Here is a 23787-nt window from a genome sequence, read left to right as displayed (position 1 = left end):
TTCCCTGCAGCTGGAAGGATTATCTGACTCTTACACAATTCCTGTTACTCAGGTTCATTTCTGAGAGATGCGGTTCATAAACCTAAAGTGATTGGTAGTATTTTTGGGATTGCTTTAATGTAAAAATTCACTGCTAACATGATTACATTCTGATCATCTGCTAAAGGAAAGTCTGAGTTACCATCAACAGTACAATGTGCTTACGGTTCAAGGCTCCAAGGGATGTTGTACTAGCTATTGGACCTGGAGGGAATTAGATGCATTTACCAGCTTTGGAAAGCTTCCAGGCTTTATCACTGAAGGCTGTTGGAAACACTCCTAAGAGCATCTGGAATTTATAACAATATTTTCCAAAGGTTTGTTGTAGCTCCTGTTTCTTGGTCAATTTCCAAAGAACCTGGGCAATTTTACTGTTATTAGAAAGCATGCAAAAGCCATGGGCTGAAATTCATTTCCCTTAAATTGCAAGATTAGATGTCTCAAGAAAGAGTCAAAGGAGTATGAACGTGGCATAGAACAAAATAGAGAGGTCCACCTGTGAACTGCTATGGCTGTGTTTTGCACAAACCTAGTTCCATTAGAATAAAGCAGGCATCATCGGTATTATAGACTCAAGTCATATTCACCTGCCTCCTTGGCTGTTCTGCCACTGTGACTTTCTGTGGGGTGTTTCACATTCTACTTACAACAAGTAATAGGATAAAATCCTATTTAATAACACATTTTAAGAACTTATATGCAATATCTTGAAATTGCTAGAACTGCAATGGCTCAGCAGCCCTCAGGACACACTGAAGCTATTATCACATAACTGTGGGATCTTATTTCAGTTCCACTTGGCAAGATAGCAAGGGTTCCCATTTCATATTACAAAAATATACTATTTAACAGTGATCTTTATGTCAGGGATGATTTAGATGGACAGGGGGGCAGGATAAATTGGTACAAATAGCATGGTAGCTCACCTGACAGAAAAACTAGCCAGTAACCTCTGCTTGACACTGTTTTTCAAAGGGGAAGAAGTTCAAGAGTAAAATAGGACAAAAAAAAGAATATCAGACAGACTTTAATTTTACTCAATACCCTGAGTAGTGATGCAAACTGAGATGGAAGACAGCACAACAGAGTGAGTTTTTCAAATACTCACATGCTTTGAGACTATATCCCTGCATTCCTAAAATCTGACATAATCTAGTAGTGTAGTCTGACCTATATCTTAGTATCCACACAATACCCATTCATTGCTAAGCTACAGAGTATTTATACAAAGTGCTACTCTAAATAATTATCCTCTTGGCTGCACTACTAGGTAAGAGTTGTCCAAGGGTTAATCAGATGGGTAGAGGCAGTTACCTACAAAGAACCCAAAAATTTATGCAGATATAAAATTAAAATGCTAGGAAATGCACCTAAGATTGATACATGCTTCTCTTAAACCTATGGTTCTGATCTTTCCCTCTGTGGCAAGACTGAGAATTTCTGTCTTACCCCATCTGAAGCATGTCTACATGTGATAAAAACTCTCCTCCAGGTTAACATCTTAGATATTTCACTCATATTGCCCCTTTCTTAAAAAAGCAAGTTTAAAACAGAAAGAAACACTGCCCTCTTCCTACAATTAGGAAAGCAAATTCTCCGATACCTTGTAAACTGCAGGGACTGCATTATACCCTCTATTACTTACCTAGGAGAATGAACTAAACAGATAAGGTCTTTGAAGCATGATGAATTACAGTGCCCTTCCCACTACAATACAAATTGTTAGCCAGAAAGATAAGCATGAATCTTGATTTATTTTTGATATAGGTATGACTGCAGCAGTAGTGGTTATTTGAGCTACTCTATCCGTGCTTTCTACTTCCCAAGCAGAAAGGTAGAAAGGTTGTAACACTGTACCTCTTCAAACCAGTCTGCAGTAATAGGGCACTTTTTTGCAGTACTGTGTGATTTTGACCATGTAAGCTCCTTTGTGAGAGAGAGACCAGGAGGTGACACACTTGCGTCTCAGTTGCCTGAACTCTGTTTAAATTCAGCTCACATGATGTCCTCCCTTTCTGTATTCAGTCCTAACACCCCAACCTGTCATAGTCTTGTCTTCCAATTTTCTTCACTGTCCCTATGAACTACAATTGACAACTTGCTTATTCAAGCTTTGAGTACTATAGAAAAGCAACAAATCCAGTAGAAATTGTATCCCCTTTTGCTTCACAGTGTCTGGCTGAAGTATTTGGTTAGTAGATCCACAAAAAAAAATCTGCTTAACAAATTCTCCTTCTTTCTCCCCAGTTCCATATGGATTTTAGTAATGTTGTACCAAAGCATCCAATTTCTACCTGTCCCATCTCCACTCTACAGAAACCACTGAAGGTGTTGCTGCTATAGAACTTCACTTTTCAGAGGCATCTTTCTGTTAGCTCTCTGATAGCTGTCAGAATGTATTCCTTTCTTGCCTGACATTTGCATGAGTCTTCCATCAAATATTGCCTTTCACATCAATCTAGCTGTCCAGAGAAGTGAAATTCTCCTTTTTTCAGCCCTTTTCCTACAAACATTACTCTTCCATCTTTCCGTGTATCTCCCACCTTCACCAGCTTTGACTTGGAACTACATACAGACTATATACACAGATACAAAGATGCTATAGAAACAACTGACGAAATCTAGGTGCCTCTCAAAGCACGATCACCCAGAGTTAGACTAGGAAATGTAATGTCTACTTTATTATTGCTGTTTTATGCATCATTGTTAATGTCATCACTGGATGTGCCTCTTCTAGAAGATGGAAATGCTGAGTTTCTTGCATGAAAGATTGTCTCAGAAATGATATCACTTAAGTAATACACAAGTAATACAAGACTGCAGCAAACTGGTGAACATGCAAATACATTCAGTAGATTTCTTTTTAAGGATAATGAACACTTGAACACTCACAATTTTAACAGAAGACACTGAATCTGGCTCTGTTCTTTACCAAATGAATTGAATGCTTTCTGTAATAGTGAATAGATACAATGAAATGTTATCAGTATAAATTTATGAACTGTGATAGCCTTCATTCCCATTTATTTAGGAAACTTTGCCTTGTAGTTATAAACAGCCAGTAATAAATTAAGGTCTTTAGAGATACCCATTCTTGTCTTCCAGCTTTAACTCTATGTTCGCTTAACTGGTTACGGTATCAGTTCTTATGTAAGTAAGATTGTTACGTGCAAACTTCATAAGCCATTCTCAGGACAGATAACCAGACTAACTAAACAGAAACGGCAAAGCATTCAGCCAAATGTCAGAAAAACTGTAAACTGCTGTTCACGAAAGGACAATACTTGTAATTCTTACATACAGAATAGACCTGATTTCATTTCTGGTTTTGATATTAAATTCTATTAAACCTGTTGATGAGTACCTGAACTTTCCTTCCCCCTCCAGCTAAATATGTCTGCTCCCACAGATTTCACATTCATGTGTCTGATAAGCTTCCAAAATCCCTGTAGTTCAGAGTGTGCATAGGTTGATAACCAAGGATAGGCCCCTCAAATAGAGGAAAGAATGTAGGAAGTTGGTAACACCAAACTGATTATTCTTGAGTAGTTCATCAGTATTTACAAAGATGAACAGCGTTTTAAGAGTTACAAAGTACTGTGTGTGTTCAAAGGAATATCAGACATAATATTGGAGTCAGGTGGAAAAGCATTAGACCTTAGGAATTGAATAGAAACTACATGTAGCCTAGTTCAGCTTGTAAGTTAGGATGCTCATTCCAAGACCTCAGTTAAAGCAGAAATGTTTTTGCATTCGACTTTGCATCTGAGGCCAGAATATTTCATTGCTGCTGAGTCATTCCAATGCATTTGTCTGAAATGCCTCAGGGTAGTCTTTGAATGGATGATAAGAAGTTAATTCCTATGCATTCAGTGGTGGAAAAACCCCAAATTGGCATGGAACAGGTTGATTTTATTTGTCATGTCCTAGTGAAATAACAGCCCCCAAAGACATAGACTTCACATTCCTTACTGATATGCCTATGCCTATTAGAGCTAAAGCAGGAGTAACATCTAAGCTTCTGTGTATCTCACATTTGAAGATCTTATGTTCATAGGCTATTGGTTATTAATTACATGTAGGATACCTGGAACAGACTAGAGCTGAGAAGGTAGTAAGAGCAGTACAAAAAGCTAGATACTATCAGAAAGGGGAGAGAAGGAAAGAGGTAATGAAAATGCTATAAGTTGCCTTCAAATTAGGAAAAACAGAAGAGAATTAGGAAATTCTGAGCCAGGCTTACAACAAAGCTAAGCGCATGCAACAGGCATGTGGCCTGTGAAACCTTTTGTCAATGAGTATTGTGGTTTGAGGAAAGACAGGAAAGTTCATTAAAAGCCACTCAGGTTCACTAAAAACTTAATACTCAGAATGGCTGGAGTCTGGCAAGATTTTAGAGATAAGAATCATATATGCTCCTTCTTCTGCTCCTGTCCAGTTATCTGTTTTTGACAAACATCAGAGATAACGCATTAGCTTAGATGGACCTTTAGTTGGACTCACAACTCATTTTTATAGCAAGAGGTAGGGTATACAGCCCTGAAGCAAAGTGGTAAACATATAACAAGAAATAGCTGGGCAGGAAAACGTCACTGTTCTGCGCTCCTTCTGCTTAAAAAGTGTATTGGCTAGATAAGTTAGAGGGAATACATATATATAGTAGATGTGTGCATGCAATGGGTGTCAGCGATTCACACACGTGCCTTAACAGAATATTCAGTGGAGATTGAGGCAGCTGCTTCTAAAACAAGTGTCTGCAGTAACAAATAGCAAGCTGTCTCAGTGAAACACATCTGTGGCTTGCTCCTGGTGAAATTTACTGTGTTCACATAGGAAAGATGTGTGCCTACATTTTCATGTAGAATTTTCATGTAGAGCATCTACATGAAAATAAGCAGCGTTTTCATGTATAATAAATCCACAGATTCTTTGCAAATACCTCCAGCTTTGCATGCAAACACTAACAAAAGCAAAGTGGGTCATATTGTTTAGTTCAAATCCAGTAAGAGATGCAGTGATTTTTGAAACTATCAAGAAAGAAAATGAGAGCTGAAAAAAACAGGACAATTTTTGCAAACAGTGTTAAGAAACCCAGTATGAAAATATCCATAAAGCACAGAGGATAAAGAAAATAGATATGAGTTATAAATATATAATACTATAAATACATAAATACAAGCATATTTGATTTTGAGATTTTCAGATACAAACCTTGAACTTCCTCTCCTCAGTCTATTGCAGTTTGTTTGTTTTGCATAATAAAATTATTTTGGTTTCTCTGTTCAAACATACTACTATTTCTTTCCTCAAAAAAGCCCACATTCCAGTGCAATGACATTAGCTGTGTGAAGACACACGGCTTATTTCAGCTGAGAAGTGTTCTGATCCACAGGAACTAATTAGAGCATTTTCTCGAGCTCGTTCCTTTCTTCTCATTAGTGGTGACCAAAGACAACTGCTGAGACATGATTATTGCAGAACTGTCTGCTAGCGGCACATGATCTTATCTGAAATAAATCAGCAACTACTACAAGAGTAAGGGGTAGGGAATGCTTAGGAAAATGGCCACTGGCAGAAAACAGCCCCAACAAGAGTCACCCGAATGCCACACAAACTGCTCAGGAAAAGGCTGAGAGACTTGGGGTAGTTTAACCTGGAAAAGGCTCTGAGGAGTCTGTTGCTGCCTTTCAGTACTTAAAAGAGGGTTTATAAGATGGAGACAGACTTTTTAATAGGGCCTGCAGCAATAGCTCAAGGGGTAATGGTTTTGTACTAAAAGAGGGGAGATTCAAACTAGATATAAGGAATTAATTTTTTACAAAGAGAGTGCTGAGGCACTGGCTCAGGTTGCCCAGAGAAGCTGTGGCTGCACCATCCCTGGCAGTGTTCAAGGCCAGGCTGGATGGGGCTTGGAGCAACCTGGTCTAGTGGAAGGTGTCTCTACCCCTGTCAGTCAGGTGGGTTGGAACTGAAGGAGCTTTAAAGTTCCTTCAAAGCCAAACCAGTCTGTGATTCTATGATTTCTCAGCGAGGTCTGCAGGTTGTTGTAACTGATGGGTATTTCAATCAGTGGACTGAGGCATGTCATATGCTCTGGAAGGCTCAACAGCTTCATAGAGACAGTTCTTGAATTCAATAAATCAGTGATATTTACAATTTAGTTTACCTGGGGGGCAGGGGGGGCTATTTCTTCGTACCTTACTCTACAAGTGATACATTTAACCTCCAAGGGACAGACAGCTTGTTTCATCTGTTAGTGCTTAATGGCTGGGCAAACAACCAGCAATAATGATGTGACAAGTGAGGAAAAGGAAAGCATAAGTTGTTCACCCAGTTTAAATGTGGCCTTCCATGCTAATAGAATAGCATTTATGCATTTGTGGTGCTTTTATACATTCCTGCATGTTATGCTTCTTTTTTTTTAATTGTCTGGCTGCACAAACTTCTAAAAATCTGAATGAAGTTGTCATAGCATCACACTCTGACTGGACTGAATGTCCCATGGAGTCAGCTTATACGTCGGCACATTATAAAGACAGAGTAAAATTCATGTGAAGGGAGTACAGAGGGCTATTCACAATATTGGCACCGTCATGCCCCTAAGAAGTATAAGGGTTGCTCTAACTGTTCAGTCTTTCCTGACTATATGTTTCAGACAAAGAGTGGGTTGCTCTGCTGAAGAGTGTTAATAAGACATGCCAGATCTTAACAGAGTCAGTCAATGTGACAAATCTTGCAGTCTAAAGAAATGGTCAGGGCAGAATTTAGCTTCAAAGAGCAACTCCACCACCAGGAACAGGCTCGAGTAATTATAAAATCTATTGTGCTGCACAAGCACACTCAACAAAGAGCATTTTAACTTCCACAGCCCTTCAAAATCCCATTTGTTTCTACTTCCAGAGTGTAGTGGGGTTTAAAAAGCATAAATTTTCAAAAGTGACAGATTTAAATCCAAACCAAAATAACAACAACAGGAAAAAAGGAAAACATCACACCTGGTTTATGGGGAAGAAAATCAGATGGCATTTTTATATGCAAATGATGAATATCTGTGGGAAAGAATTCAATATGATGAATGTGCTCTGTTTCCTCTCTGCTATTAAATAAGCTCCTGTGATGCATTTGCCTATCCTAGCCTTGCTTTCCCATGCAAATTTGCAGCAGCTGTATAGGGGGGACAGAGCACAAGGCCATGACTGGTTCACCCATTGACTGATGGATCTTTTTCCTACCAATGAAGGCAGTTGAAAAGAGGAAAGACTCTTTTAGGTTTCTCTGTGGTTTGGTGTTTTGATTTGGTTTTATTTATTTATTTTTTCAGTTTTAACATTTCATTACCTGATACCAGTAGTTTTTAATTTTTAGGGAGAACAGAGTCTATCACAGTCACACATTGAGTCCACGACTCAGCAGTAGTTTCCCATCTATGGGGAAACTACTATGACTACACAGAAAAGTTGAGCTTGGTCTCAGTGTGTCTTTCAGGCCTAAAAATTGCCTATGTACTTCAAGAATCACCTCAAAAGAGTTTAGTTTATATTGGCAGTAGCTATGCCAGTAGGGAAAAAGATTTTCAGTGGTATATGCTACCCCTTCACTGGGGGTTTCTACAACAGAACTATAGCACAGAGACCTTTGTAGGTGCACTTTGTGACCTGTCCCTGTTTAACTTATCTGATTTAAAAGATTGAATAAAAAGGGAAAACCAAATAATTTTCCCACTTTCACAGGTAACTGATTACTTTCTGATTTTTAACACATGGAAGCTAACATCCAAAGTCATCATCTTGTAGTCCCCAAACACACAGAATTGTCACTGCAGCCAATGAAGGTTTTGCCAAAAGAGACTGTAATAGTAAATCAAAGACACTGAAACTTACTTTCAGAAGGAGAGGTAAAATGAAAATTAAATAAGTTATATTCATCTTGAAAGGACTAAAACTTTAAGACAGTGCTGGAAACAAAGGGTTAGATTTCTGATAGGGAAATGTTACAATTGTTGTGTGTCTGGGTGCCTTAATTTGAAGACAAGGAAAACTCTTCCCACTACTATAATAGGCTCCTTGATTAGGAAAAAAAAAAAGGAAGAAACAAATAATGACAGCCAATTTCCAGTGCTTTTAGGCTATTCCATCTCAAACAGTGTGATGAATGCAGCAATATCACTTTTGGCTATAGCACGAAAAATATTATTCTCTATAGACGCTCCAGCATAAAACAAAAATGCTTTTATTACCAGTAGCAATGATGTGACATGCCTGATAAATGCCACTTTAAGACTCCTTTGGGTCCCAGCATCCCTTCACACTTATTATCAAGTTACTAATAGATTCTGCAGGTTTGACTGGCCATCATTTAAGGGTGTCATTTTCTCTAAAATGACAGAAAAGTAAAATGTTCTAAAACGTTCAATTTTTCTCTTTTCCCTGACTGAGTGACTAATGAGTAAGAATAATAACTTTTATTCGTGTTGTCTAAGTGATGAAATGGCCATTGTAGAATGATGAATATCAAGTAAAGATGTTTTCATTTAACATAGGCAGGGAAAAAAAATACATGAACCTTTAAATCTTAAAAATATGAAAGAGAACAGGCAGCTATTTAAGTATTCACATCTCTTGTTTGATAACTGAGTCTATTTCCCTTTGTTATTAGTTTTTCTGTGGATGCATAGAAGCATTGATAACAGGGTCAGACGTTACAGATTAAATTCTTATTTGCAAGATGATATTGTCCAAATGCCCCCTGATATTAATACCCCTTTACTCTTGGTACTGTGTAGAAATACCATAAAGGTTAATTCCCATAGGAGAGTGTAGATGTTACATAAACCAAACAGAAGATTGAAGCAGAAAGAGATGCACAGAAAAACAGTTGTACAGCAGATTCATGGCAGACCTCACAATGTGTTATATTTAGATTAGAGATGATACTTAGGTTGCAAACGCCTCAGAAGGGTCCCTGCCTTTCAAATCATAGCCATAACACCCAGAAGAAGACAATCTTCTCCCATAGATGATTTCTACAGTATACTACAGTACCAACAGAAATAAGAATATAAACCACATCTTTCTGCACATGTAATTACTTGGAGCTGAGTGCCTAATTCTCTTAAGCCACTTAAAAAACCCAGCATAAATTCTTGTCTGTATTAGAGTATTTGATCTCATCATGACAAAGATACAGTAAAAATACTATACTAACTAAATCAGTGTAAATGCTCACCTGACCCTCTGCTCATCATGCTCGGTCCTTGTAGTTCAGTCTGATCAACAACGGGGGCCACTGGTTGTTGATGTCTTCTGCAAAGAACAAAACATTAAATAGTAATCTTCCTTTCAAGGGAATAGATTTTGTCTTTCTCCATATTTAGGAAAAAAAACCAAACAACCCAAAACTTCATTTCAACCTAATTGTGTGTTGATCAACTACAGGGTTTTTAAAGATTTTTCTTAGAAGTTTATCTTTCCTTAAAATAGCTTGGCCAGCTCAGTCCAGTGAGTTTATTTGTGGATCAAAGGCACAAAGTGACACGTGATTAACATTGTGTCTGTATAAACACAGCAGAAAGTAAGCATATTCTAACATTATTTAAAGTAAAGGGTAAGACAATATTTAGATTTGGCAATAACTTCAGTGGAGACACTACTGATCTGCACAACAGATGTCTTGTTTCATTGACTTCAGTATTGATTTTCATGAGTCCACCTATCCCAGATCTTTATCTACTCATTTCTGCAGGGAGACTGAAATGTCACCGGAAAGCCCAGTTCTGCCAAAAAGAGATTGAATGAGCTAGATATGAGCCAGCATCTTTAGTTGCTTCCTTGGAGATGAAGAAATTCCATCATAGAAAAGGGCTGAAGGACAAAGGGCTTTATGGTATAGGGAATGATCAGCCACCACCCCAATTGACTGACCAGGCAGAGCAAACTACAGGCTGTAGGAAACAAAAGCAACAGTAAAGGAGCTGATTCTGCAGCTTCTTCAGTAATAGTGCCACAGCCTCTGATCCACTTAGAGAGGATTCCCATTGCTACTGTGCTTCTTATTCATTAGACAGACTCTGAAACATCGGCTCTGGTAACAAGTGGTCATTTCTGATCATAACAAGCTCGTTGGCAAAGAGGAATAAAAACAAGCTATTTGATCAGAAAGATCACAGAATGCTGCTCTGGCTGTATTGCAGGCTGTGTAATGTAAACTCTACCAAATAAACACTCCCAGATATTTTCCTACTCTCTGATTACTATACTAGAAATGCTCAATAATGTTCAACAAATGTACGAAAACAGCATATGTCAATCCAGCGTTTCCTTCAAACTGTTCTATTTTCAGTTCCTGTTTTGTTCAATTAACACTGCTATAACTGACTCACTCTTGTTACATCTGATCTGCTCGGGAAGAACAGAAGGAGTTTTCATTAGCATTGAAAATCTATAGTTAAACAACTTTTTAACAGTGACACAAAGGTGAAAGTCAGGAAGATGAAGTCTGATGCTCAAAGGTCCTTCTCAAAATGGTGGCAAAAAGTATGTTCCTAGGACTGATATGAAGGCTAAGCAAAGTCTGTGAATCTCTTCCTCCAGCCAGAAGAGAACAGAAGCAGAAAGCACCTTTGTGTGATATCATTAGTGATCATTGTTGTATGCTAACACTGGTAAAAGCAACAAAGTAATCTTTTTTCTTAAGTTTCTTTTGTGCACTTCTTGCATGTGCTCTCTTTTTTCCTTTGTGTATTGCCAGGAATTCAACTATTTAACAGAAGAGGACAGAAGAATATACTTTCAGCTTAGCCAAAAAATCAGATTAAAGCCAAGTATGGAAAACAGGGAGAAAGGGCTTTATTGTAGCTGGGAGAGGTGGTCCCACCCAGGGAAACATCTATATGATTTACCTTTTTTCAAAACCCTAACTCTTTTCATGCCAAATAAGCCACTAGTGATTTCATTTGGTATTATTCTACAGTGATGCTGATGATGCTAAGTACCACCCAGTACAGCTGTGGGCCCTGTGCAGAAGACTGATCTAATTTCACACAGAGCACTCTGAAATAGAAAAAGCAGGCGGGAAGGACAGAGTGATTCCAACACTCACGCAGTTATCAAGCAAAGCCTGCTGTTGGATTACAGGCAGGTAAAAAGCTGATGATGGGAACTGTGGCTAGCCTGCTGAAGCAAAACACGAGAGGGTCAAGGCCCAGCATGCAAGTGTTTGCCAGGTGTGTGGGCAGGGGAGTAGACAAGGTATTGCCAGTAGGATGCTCTGGAGGTACTGTGGAAGTCCCTTGTCCCTTGCTCCTGATCTACCACTGTTCCACTGGAGCTGTGGCTTGTAAGCCAGATAGGAGAGAACGTGTGCAGGCTGGGAGATGAAGAATAAGCGATAGGTGACAGGTCAGGGATGGAAAGATGAGTGTTATGAGCCAGCCAGGCAGAGCAGTTAACTAAAGCCACACAGGAGACAAAGGTCATGCACTGGCATAACTATTTTCCTACTGGAAACTAAGGAAAACTGAAAGGTCCAGGACTCTCACATGTTCACTGAGAACAATAACCAGAGGTACACTTATTTAAAAACATACTGAAGCATGTAATTACAATTTCTACCTTAAATGGCGAGCCTGCCTGAGTCAGAAACCAACAAAGTGGGAGAAATGCAAGTGGACTTCAAATATAGTTCATATAAACTGTGAGAATCAACAAACAGCACATTCATCCCAGACTCCCTGGTGAACTGTGTGTTAGAAATCATTTGTAGAATTATTTTTTTAGTCCTGAAGACAAATTCATGCTGCACAAACCTAGAAGACTCTGTTGCTATTAAATCATCATCAAAAACATCAACAAAAGGTCATTTTGTCAGTGCTCTCATTCTATATTGCTAGACCCAGATATCCCTGTGCCTGCCTGGATCTCTCTGCCTGAGGTGCTCTTCCCTTGTTGCTCAGGTGAAGGCAGCTGCTATATGGATATACTTTACAATGTGTTTTGAAATTATTCCCTAAATAAAAATTGGGCTCTGTGGGCTTCAATAGGCAAGTATAAATAAAGAATGTGTCTCTGGTTTAAACACAGTAAGTAAAACACACATCCCTAACACAGAGTAAGAAACATTTCTGGATAGAGGTAGGAAGGTAAGACAGTATGTTTTAAAGAAAAGCTAACACTTCTGAGCATTTCTAAGATGGATTTGTATGAACATTACCCTGAAAAGATTTTAGAAACAGGTATATTAAAATGCTAATTTGAAATTATTACGAATTTTTGTCTGAGGAGCAAGTTGTCTTAAAGGTTCCATTTTCAAACATGGAACTGTTTTCACTTTATGAAATATTTTGCATTATATTTTAATTAAAGTTATAATTACAGAACTAAATATAATTAGCTTCTTTCTTCAAAAGAAATTGGAAGTGAACCTACTTTATTAAATTTTCAATTTGTTTCCTGCAGTGTTACATAGTTTATTCTAATTAATTGAATGAGATCTCATAAATATTTTATCAACACAGGGATGTGATTAACAGCTCGAGTTTTGTGTGGGTTTCTTTTTTCTTTCCAGCTTTCTTCTTCTTCTCTGCATTACCATTCCCCCAGTTTTCACATGCACTCTCCTGCTTTCAGTGACAGCTTGAATACAGGAGCATTTCCAGACCTTCCCCCTTCCACAGCAGAATGTTGTATTTTAGTAGTCTTGGCCATAGGAAACCATTAACTTCTCTTTGGGAATGTTTGTTATCGAAGGGAGTCCTCATGTAACCCAGACCAAGGTAGTGACACTCATTTCTTGTGTGATTTATGACTTCCACACTGAACAGCTTCCTGAAGAATCTTCTCTGCTTTCAGTGTGTGTGTGTGCAGAGCATTTCTCTATTCCTAGAGCAGATAAAGCAGAAACGAGTATAAAGGACAGTAAGCCCCCCCATTAGCACACCCTACTCCAGGGATTATGAAATGGAGCAGAAGGTACATGTCACACAGCTCCCTAGTACCTCTTGGGTTGCAAAGGGCTCAATTTTTATGTGGCATCAGTGAGAATTAAAACTTGTGGGTGCCGAATGGAGCTATTGCGGTTTGAGCCTCGGGTTTGAGTTGTTCAGCTTCCCCTTTGCCATATGGACATTCAGCACAGCAGAAACATCACCACAATACCCTCAGGCCCCTCTTATTAGATCAAGAGCTAGCATCATGGGGAAAAAAGACCAGGATCTTCACAGACTCACAAGGAAAGAGGCAGTCCCTGCTTCAAAGCATGTCAAATCAAATAAAAAGGAAAGGAGGATGTGAAGGTGAAGTGACCTGCCTGTAGTTATCAGGGCAAACACAAGAATTTGCTCTTTTAATCCCCATTCCAATGCTGCCTCCCTCCCCATCACTACTGAAATAGGATGAGTGTGTTGGAAATGCTGCTCTACAGCCACAGCACTGTGTAGATATACTTATCAGTATGGATAGCTAAGCAAATAAACAGCATGTTGATTGTATCAAACAGGAAAAAAATGTAAGTACAACTGCATATAAACTGAACAGTCAGAAAGTAAGAAGATAATCATTATGGCTCTGAATCAGACTGAACCCCTGTTAGTCCCCTGTTTAGAAGGGAAGGGACTAGTATCAGACCAACACTGTTCTTTTAATATATTCCATATTAATTTAATTAAGCACAGCTTTAATAACAGCAAAGAAAAGACTCAGCCTTCACCATGACCTTTACCATCCAGCAATATCAAAGCTCTGGGATAAATTGAACAAAACTGAAATTCATTTTATCTATCCATTTAGCTCAAGCATGTATTGTGTTACTTACCCGTCTTGTACTGTTGACAGCAAGAGTCTGAGTATCTTTTAATATCTAAAGAACAAATTGTTTTCTTGCAAGCATAATTCAAAAGTCCCACTGATGTAAGCTGGAAGTGTACACATTTCTCCCTGGGGAAAAAAAAAAATCCCCCTAATTGTTTTTCCTGTTCATACATTCCTTTACTACTTATTCTTTAATTTAGGGTAAATTGTGGAGGTAGAAAAGTGTATCAGATTCATTTCTCATTCTATGTGTTGTACAAAACTGGGTAGTCTTCATCTGCATGCACAGTAATGCTTCTTTTGAATTGTGAAATAAATCAGTGGAAATCCTGTTTACAAGAGCCTTGCACTTATGATTCAGTGATCCCATTGCACTGTTAATGCTGTTTTCCAAAGTCTAAAACTATTTTCCAAACAATCCAAATTTTGATTGATAGACGAAGTTAACCCTGATGTTTACAGACATTTCTTGTAGAGGCTGAAGCAGTGACTCTTGATGCCAGACCTGGATTTGACCTGAGAGTTGCTCTACATTTATGTCCTGTAATGATTCCAAAGTATCTTTATTGTGCTGGGGTCTTCATCTTCTCTTAATTTACTTTACTTCTCTGAAATCAAGTAGACTGTTACTTGCACAGCTGCAAAGGCAGTAATAACAGTAAATGCAATTTTTATGTGGAGAAGGTCCACATTTCTCAGCTCCTCATACACCAAGTAAGATGAAAAGGCCAGAAAACTTGTTCTGCTGTTGAAATGACAAGATTATGGCTATTTCCTAAAATTATTACAAGAGAGGCTTGGGATGCATATGTAATATTTAAAGCACATCCAACATACTTAAGGCACTGCATTATTAATGTCAAATGAAGTATATTCTCCAAGTATTTATTTACAGCTCTTCCCTCCAAGTGGGGATTCCTTTCCTCGGCTGTCTGTCCTGCTGTGGCAAACATCTCGCTACTTCTCAGGGTAATGCAACCTCCCATTTTCCTAATTCAGACTTTCTGACCTGTCGTTGTCTGGATTCTTTCCTGGTCAGAACTGCATTTTACATGGTTAGTTGAGACAGAATTTGGTATAATACCAGTGTCAGCAAAGTCAGCTGGATCAGTTCCCAAATCCTTAAAATTCCCTCACCATCATGCTTCAACAAACTATGGCATCGCGGTTCTTATCACTTTATCTGGTGAAGAGTATTCTATCTCCTCCTCCTGACTTAGTTTGTTTTCACAGCCACAGTCTCATCTTTCACCTTGCACATAACTTCAGACACTTCTCCTGTTACCAGATTCTTTACTGCCTGCTGCAGATTTTCTCTCAACATATGCGGAGAACAGTCTTCGCACTTTTCTTTCAATTCCACATCCTTGACATAACGGGTGGTTTAAACAGTTTGCATATGTATACACAATGGAACCTGTACTGACAGAGAAATGGATACTTTAAGCATTTTGTTGAAACAAATTTTAGAGAAGTTTCCACATTTCTTTTTGAAAGGTTGGAGCTGTTTTGAAACCCAGACAGTATTAATGTATTTGTAAAGTTAAGTCACAACCACTGGCAACACCATGATCATTCTGTTCCTGCATTTCAGCTACTGATGAGGGAAAAACAACTGAGATCACTGCTAGGCATGAGACAGACAGGTGCTCAGATCCCTCCATGGCAGAGGCTCTCAGTTGTGCTGGCTCAGACAATCCTTTTACACACTCACACTAGAGGGACACAGAAGCTCTATGGACTTAGAGAGTCATACTGAAAAGAGAAGCATTGGTGCACACATTCAGGGAGCTGACACAGGGCACACTACCTAAACTTTGCTGCATCCCAAAAAGATGTTGATTTATGAGATGGACAATAAGTCATATCATGTTTCTCACTTGCTCTTTGTCCAGAATAATTTCTATTTCATATTCCTTTTTCTTCAAGCAAATTTCTTGATAGAAATACTATGAGCTGAGTTATGTCAGGTTGACATATTCTAATAACCAAGACTCCCAGGAACAACTGCAAGGGCTTTGAAGAAAGGTGAACTAAACCAGGCTCTGAATGTTTTCATTTTGTGGCCACTTCTGTAAGGGATGACAAGTGAATAGATACTTTGATGCTGAACTAAGATCAATATAATTTTTCACTCTAGCTGTAACAAAACCACAATCTGGATTATCCAGCCTCTTGGTTTTGACACAGCATTCTGTGGCATATGTCCCACAGTATCCTGATCTGCAGGTAGCATCTGTCTTGAGTTTTGTTCTATTTAATTTGATAAAAGAGGAGCTCATGCAAAGACAACTAATTGGGAAGCTGAATACACAACCTACCACCCACCATGTGTCATTACTGGAAATAACTCCACAAAGAAAACACATTTGAAGCTGAAAACCTAAGACAGCTTTAACTCCTGATAGTATTCTCCTTTTCGTTCTCTCTCAGTGACTTAAGATGAATTTCTATGACACACCACACACCTTTTGTGCAGAAGAAATTGGACCTAAAGGCACTCTGAGTAAGGGACCTTTGAAATCCTATAGCTGCCTTAGTGTGGGCTTTACACTGGCTTCAAGAGTGGGACAGCTTGGCAGGAAGATCTGGCCAGGGCACAGATACTTTCCCTCTACATCCTTTGGTGCTATGACACCAAGATGATTATCGAACCAAAAATTTAGTAAAAAGCTGCCACGTGTCCTGATAATACACGGGGGGCAAACATGGATTAATGTGCACAGCAATTTTCTTGCTAAGCGTTCACTTCGTGGGACAAGAGACAGACATGACACTGTGACAGGGGTAGGAAAATAAAAACACAAAGAACCTGGTGGCTGCAATGTCACCCGCCTTTAGCTTCTTGGACAATGACTGAGGTAGAGCTTTATGGTTGTCAGGAAAACTCACTGCCCCAAGCCAACTTCCTTTGTAACTACTGGACATAGTGTTGGCCAGTCCTTGTTCTCTCTCCACAGCAATGACAGACAATCCTCAGACATCTGCAGGGCACTGTGTGACTAGGCAGGTTTCACTATGAGGAAATACCAGGTCTTTAGGGCAAAGTTAAAAGTGAGTCCATATCTGGCTTTTCCAAAAAGCATACCTACATACATCTTCAACTTCATCACACTCATTCAGGGCATAGTAGTTCAGACAGACAGACTACTTGGGCATTTATGCTACCACAGCCAGCATGTCAGTACACCTGTGGCTTTAAACCAGCCACTGTTCTGTGTACCCATCCTGACTTTGAAAGCATCACTCACCCAGGCATCCCTGAAATCCTTCTTATTTTGTAACTGCAATTCAGGTCAGATTCCAGTTCATTCTCTTTTGCCCATATCGATTCATCTCAACAGTTCTGTTTTCACAAAGTATTACAGTCAATGTAGTATTTCCCTTTGCTTGTGTTTTTAAATGGTATCAGTGTGGGAGTTTCAGATAGATGCTTTATTGCATTGTCACCTGGAGAATACCACAGCATTCTCCCCCTCCTGATTTACATAGAACAATATGGGATAAGAAGAAACATGAAGCTTTTAGTTTAGAGGACTGTCACTAAATGTCTTTAGAAGCTCCGAGAAGAATAAAGTATCACCTATTTCTTTTGGCCTTACCATTCCACAATCTATGGTTGAAGCCACTGTAAAAAGATATCCTTTTCTCTGCAGAGATTTATTTCACTGAGGACCAGTCCCCAACTGCCTTTCACACCTTGAATCATCACTGACATACTGTGGAAGATCTGGACACCAAAAATAACTAGAATCACTCCAAAAAGGACATTATATCTTTGGTGAATTATGCCCTTGATTCTTCATTGCACACTCAAATCCATCTAACTTTGTGTTTAGACACTACTTAGATGTCATATCAATTTTAATAAATTCCTGACAATTGAAAAGGTCTGCATCTTTTTTCACTGTTACCAGTGAAATCCTTGAATGACCTGCTATGAAAAGAGGCTAGTTAAGCAGGATTTTCCATTCTTCACATTACTTAGATACTTGCTCCCATTATTCTGTCTCTCAGTAGTTTCCATAAGTCTTAATATTTCTTTCTCATTTAATGCAATTAGAATTCAACATGCGTCTCATAAATCAAGACAATAAAATCACATCTCACTGTAACTTCTAAGCTGTCACTGAAGCTCAAATTTTCCCCAAATCTTCCTTTTACTCCAATTAACTATGATACGTTTAGTGCTTATTTTCAAACATTAAATGCTTCAGTTCAAAAGTGCACTAAGCAAGCAGGTAATGTGCAAGGCTTTTTAGCATCACTCAAAGGAAACCCTAAGAACCTGTGACATTCTATTTTCCAGTCAGAAGAAAAACAGACAGTTGTGGGTAATTTAAATCAAACTACTTTGTAGATTTTTGAACACCACAATTCTAATTCTGTAGCCATAATTTTCACTTTATAATGTACTTTCCAGAAGCCAAAATGAAAATTTTAAGCATTTTGAATACATGTGGGTGCAAAAATGCTAGCAAGGGAAACATGACTTTTTAACTGATTTCTAGAGGGTATTTCAAAGAGCTGGATTTTTCCATCACCTTGCTTTCACCAAGCAGCTGAAAGCATGAAATAAAAAGAAACGGGACACTGTAGCTTGGTGATCAGTTAAATGATGTGGAAATATGCAAGTTCATAAATGAACATGGTATTTTTTGCAGTTAGTTGGAGTTAGGAGAAAACAGACGTTCATCACGTTGACCATTGTGAAAATCCAGTGCGACCAATGCTGTGTGGGCGAGTGTTTGCAGTAGCTTCTAAAGCCTTTTCTTTTGGATATGTTCAGAAACTTTCTGATGTAACACTTTTTTATTGGCAAATGTCAGTTATGCAACCTGAAAGAGTTCACAAGAAGGGGTTAGTTTCGATATATTTCCCACCACACATTTCTGACTCACACAAAATACCCAAATTAGCAAACATCTTGTTTGCCAAGAAGTTTCATTTCCTGGTCTAATAGACTGTCAGGATTTTCAAAATCATTGACAAGAGGATCTTCAGTGACAGAGCAGGGGAAGCTCAGTAGCTTTGGATTTTTCCATATCTAATTTCATCCTAATTATTATTCCTGAAATTTTTCAAACTGATTCAGACTTGGAAACCCATTTCCTACCCAGGTGCAGTACCAGGTACTCTCATTTAGAACTGATTATGAATTGTTTGATCCATCATTTTTACTCCCCTATTGGAACATGTTGGTTATTTAGCACTGGACATTCAGGTTTTTCTGGACACTTTTTACCCACATAGGTCTAGCCCAGGCCTCAGGCATCAGGGAACAGTTAGGTGAGAAACTTCATGTTCTGCCCAGGGTTGAATGGATATGACTATAATGGACTTTGATATAGCTTTGATATGACAAAGGGAAGGGATGAACAGCAAGTGACCGCACAGACTTTAGGTAAAGCCTACAACCACTTTAACACTCCAGATAAATCTGTGCCTGTGCTATAGTTGCTAGCTTGAATCTCTCCTGGCACTGTTAGCTCTGACCTCCTGTGGTCTTGTATGTATTGTGTACCTGTGAGCCAAAGACATTTTACAACAGCACAAAGTGATTAGCTCATGGTAGCAGTATTTCAGCCGGGAGGACTAGAGACAGAATGAGAGATGCCACGTATCTATGAATACCCCAGAGAGACCTCACACTGCTATCACTTTATTAATCCGTTAAGCTGTGAAAAGGGGATAACTTATAGGAAACCCCAGGAGATTCTGATGACCATTAGCAATTCTATAAAATAGGTACAAGTTCTGCTAGCAGCTTTTTACCAAAACTAAACAACACATACTGTATATTATCTGGAAGTCCAGCTCAGCTTTTTGAGGACAAAGCCACAGAACCACACCATCCTTTCTTCTGCTCACCAACAACTTTTCCTGGGACTTTGCAATCAAGTGGAGCAGAAATGGACTTTCTCCTGCTAGAAGCAAAGCTGGAAAAGGTTGCACAGAGGATATTTTCTATTTGGTTTGTTCCTCACAGTGAAGACTGGAGTCTTCTTTGGTGATGACCGAGAGTCCTCACTAGATAGGCCCACCAGAACAGATGTTGGTTTTGGGCTGCATGAGGGAGCAGGGAGTCTGAGGGCTCCTGCTAACAGATGGTAGAGCAAATGCAAGCCTGCTCTAACCAATGCCCAGGAAATCGTACCCATGCTCTCAGCCCCATCCTGGCTTTAGGGGAGGCTGAACATGGTAGTAAAGAAGCATATGGCTTAGGAGTTTGCATGGGAGAAATCAGAGGAGACAGCTTGGCTGAGTCCAAATGGAGCATGCTAGTAGTGTTACTCAAAAATTAATAACAGCTGCCGGAAATCTGGAAGAGGCAGCCAAGTTGAGAAATGCCCTGAGCATCTGCCCTTTCACAACCATGTGCCCAGCACATATTGTGTCTACGCCAGGAGCAGTATTCCCTCCCTGCAAGGCATTACAGTTGGCACGAATGCCTGCCTGGATCACTGCCGGTACCTGGCAAGCGTGCTGCAGAGAGCAGTTGTTCTCTGGTCCCTAACCTCACTACACTCACTGAAACCCCTCCAACACTGCCAGCACACAGCCTGGGGGAAGAGAGAAAGTGGTTTATTATTCCCTCTTCTCTTGACTGAATAACACAAGGAACTGAGGAGTTCTTACCATTTTGATGGCACTCATGGCTACACATGGAAATATACAAGCATAAGTAAAGCACTTCTGAGAATTCAGCCCCTCATTGGCTTTGTCTCCTGCAGCTGGTTGCAATGATAAAGCTAGCAAAGTAAGGGGCCATCAGTTCTTTGGAGGGATGAGCCCATGGCTGCCACACCAAAGGCACATGCGTACATGTGTTCCTTGCAGTTCAGACAATACATTCAAACAACTGTTAAACTAGCTGTCTCAGGGAGACAAGTGTGGTAGTCCCAGAAGCATGCACATCAGCTCATGCTAAGCACCTCTTCCTGGGCTGTTATATGAACCCTATTATTAAAGTCTACAATAGTCTCAACACTCAGGTTAGGTGGTTTAAAGCTACCTTAGATATGCTTAGAAGCTGTGTATTCATGGCAGTGAAGGCATACTCTGAGATTACATGCTGATTACTGCCAGAAACAGGGAGAGAAACATATCATAGCAATAGAAATATACTATCAATTCTGAAGGAAATTCTCCATTTCAGATCCACCCTAACTGACATCCAACAGTCACACAAGAGACCTCCATTGCCCAAAAAAGCTTGTAAGTGAAGCATATCAGACAAAAAGAAGACAAGGATGAACTGTTGGACATTGGCAACTGGCAGTGGAGGACAGAAGGTGACAACAAGGCAGGAACAAATGTAGATCTCCTGAATCTCAGACATAAAATCTTTCTTCCCATCAGCTCCTCATCTCTGTATGTTAGGTTAACAACCCTACATATTAGACTATAGCAGCAGACCCAGAACTGAAAGCTTCTGAATGATCTGCTTTCACTTACATTTATTTTCTTGGCGCATAATTATAAGTGCATCCATATACATTCATCACGTGGACCACTTCTGTTGAATCTGTAGGGCTTTTTTCCAATGAGAAAGCATCACAGGAAGGAACTTTTCCACTTAAAACTATTCTGCTCCAATGAATCGTGGCTGTTATTTCAAAGCTATTTATCGTTTTAACAATATTTTTTCCAGAAGACTGTTTCATTTAGTGATTTGGAATGTAAGGACAATTGTGGGGAATAACCATGGAAGCCATAAAATCAAAAAGCCACAAAGATTTCAGAACGTATGAAAAGAAACCTACTTTGAAAAATCCCCCAAAAATGCAAAAGAAAAGATTCAGATTAAATTCTCTTAGCTGTAGGGCTTTTGCTTGCAATTCATGAGAGCTATGGAATATGCTTCTACTTGACATCAGAAATGCAGATTCAGTGAATTCATTTAAGACAAAATTGAAATCTTCTTAGGCTGGCTTTTCCAACCCTAAATGCAGTTCACTTTTAAAGCTCCTAAATATTCTTTTATGTAAAGCTACTTGAGATACTTTGTATTTTCTGCACTATATACATTCAGTTTTCTTGCATTTAGTTCATGTGATTCATTAAATACAAAGGAAAAGAGTTAGGCAACAACAGAAAAACTGGGTAACGGCAAAGACAAAGTAGTCATTTGCTAATGCAAAAGGACAAATACAACAGAACTGGAAGGAGGTCTCTAAACCATGTTCTGAATTAAGAAGAAATATTTAGTGAACAAATATACCACAGAGATTTCCACATACTGTTTTTTTAGCTGCCATGCACAGCTCTATGAGTATGGGGATTAATTACGAATTGTACTGCCCAAACCACAGCACTTCCCAATGTTCCTTTCTTCTTCCTTAAACATGAAACCTCCATCTATTCTCTCTTCATACTTAGCTCGTATCACTTGCTTATGGACTATTGCACAAGCAGCCTTCCAACCAGGCAGAACAAACAGGCCTGCTCCAGAGTCCTAGTAAGGTGAGGATTACACGTGTGTCCCCTCAGCCAGCAAAAGTACAGAATAGCAAATGTCTTTGCTCAGTTGCCAAGAGGCTAAAGAATTGCTGAACCCTGATGTGTAGCTTCATCATACTGAACCAAAATCAACTTACTATCAGCAGAGACAAATTTAAACCTAGCAACCTTTTCTGAAGTTTCAGTAAGTCCTTCATAAACCCACAGGCAATCAGTCCCCTTTTCATTTTTGAAAAGGTGAATTTTGTTGAATCACAAATTGCTGCTTTAAATGTTATGATCAAGTATTGACTTCACTAGTATTTAACACTGCACAAACACATGACCCTGACAAGATTTATTATGTCATCTCTTGACTCTTCTTATATTGTCTGAGAAGTCTGGAAGTGAATAAAGACCAAAAAAAAAAGAAGAGAGCTATCTGTTTCTAATTTGACTGAAGTATGATCACATACTTTAAATATCAAAGGTGCTTTAAGTGAAATCAGCTCCAAAGAACTCAGATGTTCTTGCTTACCCCAAGTGTCAAGGCCTTCTGTCATTCCTTCTTACAGTTACCCTCTTACCCATTCAGGAGATACAGCCAAGTATTTCTGCATTCCTAAGTGCCAAAAGCTTTAATTCCGTTTCTTCCTTTAGTACACTAAGAGGAGTGGCTGCTGCTGCCAAAGTCTGTGGTCACACATTTGCTGTTTGTCCCTTACTCCAGCCCCATGTACTCTATTATGCTGCAGCGCAAATCCAGCTATAGGTCTCAGTTCAGAGAGCCCCTTCAGTGTATTTGTCAGGAGCATGGAGCAGGACTGACTCACCTACCTGCTTGCGTAACAAGGATTTGTGCTGTCAAACTCATCAGATGTTCTAACTGGTTGAATGAGCAGAACTCATTTTCTAAGCAAAAATGTGATTTCAACTTAATATTTTTCAGCTTTCAGGGAGAATTTTTGCTTACTAAAATAGTTTTGCCCCAACCTGACAGATGCAGGCTGAAACAAGAGTGTAATTTTCCCACCTGCACCATTCTCCATGGGCAAAAGGGCTGAAGAAAAAGAAACCCAGATGAGCTACTTTAATGAAGCTACAATCTGTAATTAAAGAGTGCTGAACTACAAATGGCGTCTACCCCTCTGTGCAATGTTCAGGGTGGTCTGTGTGCACACCTTTATGTCAGCTATACATATCAGTAGCATGCCATGTGACAGGATGGATCATTGTCCCTTCACTAAAATAAGTGGTAATAATTTCTGACACAATATTTACATTACACTCCATGTTTTCTCTTCTGTAAAAACATTTCTTCTGTGTCTTCACTTGCAACAGTCCATCAGTTCCTATCAGTTCCCTTTAAGGGTGCAGGATTACCCAACAGGCTGCTCTGCCACTAAGAAATAACAGCACTGGGTGTCTTACATTGTAAAAAAGACATGAAATCTACATAAAGACTTTGAATTTGCAGAACTGCAGTCTGAAAATGATAGTGGCA

At 39.2% G+C, this 23787-nt stretch overlaps 1 long non-coding RNA gene across 2 annotated transcripts in view; it reads right to left on the bottom strand.

The window, feature by feature from the left end:
- The window catches only part of LOC134169653 (uncharacterized), a 45148-nt gene that overhangs the window by 8302 nt on the left and 13059 nt on the right, over nt 1-23787 (bottom strand). For both annotated transcript variants that reach the window (XR_009966976.1, XR_009966975.1), the window contains exon 2: nt 9265-9341. This is a non-coding gene — a long non-coding RNA (uncharacterized LOC134169653). The remainder of the gene's footprint in view (nt 1-9264; nt 9342-23787) is intronic.

Source organism: Pezoporus occidentalis, unplaced genomic scaffold (assembly GCF_034315485.1).
Source record: "Pezoporus occidentalis ecotype Australia unplaced genomic scaffold, CSIRO_AGI_Poc_V1 ctg35, whole genome shotgun sequence".
NCBI classification, from domain to species: Eukaryota; Metazoa; Chordata; class Aves; order Psittaciformes; family Psittacidae; genus Pezoporus; species Pezoporus occidentalis.
Note: the sequence above shows the minus strand (reverse complement) of the source record. Positions and strands in the feature narration are given on the sequence as shown.